Raw genomic sequence first — 2,500 nt, 5'->3', positions numbered from 1 at the left:
AATCAGGTAATTCTTCTGACCCCGCCAATTACAGACCAATCTCGATTCTTCCTGTTTTATCCAAACCACTTGAAAAAACACATATGGGACTTTTTCAAAAAATGCATAAAAAACCTGTTGTTTGACTTTAAAATTTTATAAATTCAAAAATTTTCATCCTACTTATCTGAAAATTGGAAGTGCTTAAGTTCAAAGTCCTCCGGACCTTAAAGTATACTCATTTGCCCGTTTTATTGTATTTTTCTGTTAATTATAGTAAGTTATCATGTCCCTTCGACATTATCAAAATTTCACACCTCTGTAAAACGCACAGACATTTTTTTTATCATTTTGTTTGTTGGTTTATGTTTATCCCGTCATTATCTCAAGATAACAAAAACAAAATATCGATACAATCAGTAGTTTTGTTCTCCCAATTTTTGAAAAGTAAAAAATTGCATGTCCAAGAGGTTTTGGTCCTTGCAGTTACCAGGAACCAAAATACGCAATAACAAGAGGCGAAGCCTTCAAGGCTCACGTAAGAAATCGACAAACAGTAACACAAACTCAATCACTCCGTCACACATACACACACACAGTACACACACACACACACACACACACACACACACACACACACACACACACACACACACACACACACACACAGAAAGAGCATAGGTGAAACTGTGCAAGAAAGCGAGACACTAGATCTAGATCTGTCTGTCTGCATGTAGCCTACTTACATGGACACGACTGCCAAATAGTCTCGGGCCGCTCAAAATAACAATCACCGAGACTTTCAGTAATTCCATCACGTGACGTCTAACCCTCGTACGTCATAATGTGACGTCAATGTAATATGAAGTCTTCAAATGTTAAAGTTTCTACCACAGACAAACACACATACATACGCACGCACGCACGCACGCACAGACAGACAAAAGTTAGCATCGCATAGGCTACACTTACGTGAGCCAAAAACGGAATGCTCCCTGCTTTTCAAATGTGGTTTTCTTTACAAAAGAGTTCCAAGACGCGGAAAGCTGTGTGCAATCAGGTGGGTACATTGGATCACTTTTAGGCAATAATAATAATAATAATGCAAACTTTTATAGCGCTATTCTAGAAAAATGTCTACTCTTAGCGCTTTACAATACATACATCGACCAAGCATACTATACACGCACAGGCAAAGAAACCGACCAAACATAACCAACAAACTATACATGCACAGGCAAAGAAAACGACCAAACATACAATACACGCACAGGCAAGATAACGACCAAACATAAACAAACATACTATAACCAAACATAACCAACATACTATACGCGCGCAGGCAAAGAGAACAATCAGCACATGTAATAATTACTGACAACTAATGATGCAGGCATACAATGACAATCCAATGAAATTCAGACCTGTTTACCCTTACGATTTTGGCGTAATTTATCACGATTTTCTGCAAAAAATACGCCATTCCGCTCGTGTCAAGACTACGATTTTCATAAATAAAAAAAAATTATTTTTTTATTTTTTATTTTTTTTTTATTTTATTTTTTTTTATCAATTCACATGTTTGGCCTTGTTTTTTTCAATGGCAAAATGGGGTGAAAAAGCACAGGACTGACCAGAGATCATGTCTGTCTGATGAGACGCTGGAGAGCCTTATTCCAGTGGTGAAGTCTCGCCCTCACTCATTCGGCAAGCGCAAGTACAGTAGAGAAGCGCTTGACACACTGAAAAAGGCCTACTACGAGCAAAAGAAAAAGAATCAGTGATGCATGTGCTTTTGATGTGATCTTCTTTGAAATTATGATGACTACAAAAACTGACTGATGTGTTTTGTTTGTAAATGATGGATATATGTGCATGATTGCGTTTCGCAGACACAGTTGTCATGTGCCGCGGCGTTGTAATTGGCGACGAATGCTGGATGATTACTATTTTTGTGCCAGGATTACTATTTTTGGGGCTGAGCATTACTCCAAAACACTTATGGGGTAAACAGGTCTGGAAATATGATTTTCATCAGGTCAAGGTGAAGGATGTTTAGCTTAACAGTTATGTGCAGTTACTGGGGTTTTCCATTACACTAATTAACAAAAACATTTTGAATAATTTGCATTTTAATCGCCCATAGATTTACTTTCACATGGCGTCAAGGACGCCATGTTTTTTTGATGACAGGGAGTGATTATTATTTGAAAATAACGAATTCGTCTGTGCAGTTACTTTCTGTGCAGTTACCTGCCAGAGAAGTAACTGCATGGACCTATTTAGTAACTGCACTGAGACATCATGGTAACTGCACTGAAATGCTTGTAGATTGCATACCTTTTTTATTCTATATTCTGTATTATGGACAGCCAATTATACAAAAGGGATGGAAAACCAACCAGCATAAATATAGGTATTGTATAGAGTCTTATTCAAAATAAAGTAATTTACTTTACTCAGGAACTGCTACAAGTTTCCTGGTAACTGCACTGACGAGTCAGGTAACTGTATAGATCTA

This window comes from Littorina saxatilis, unplaced genomic scaffold, assembly GCF_037325665.1.
Source record: "Littorina saxatilis isolate snail1 unplaced genomic scaffold, US_GU_Lsax_2.0 scaffold_149, whole genome shotgun sequence".
Taxonomy (NCBI): Eukaryota; Metazoa; Mollusca; class Gastropoda; order Littorinimorpha; family Littorinidae; genus Littorina; species Littorina saxatilis.
The sequence above is the reverse complement of the archived record's forward strand: the minus strand, read 5'-3'. Positions refer to the sequence as shown.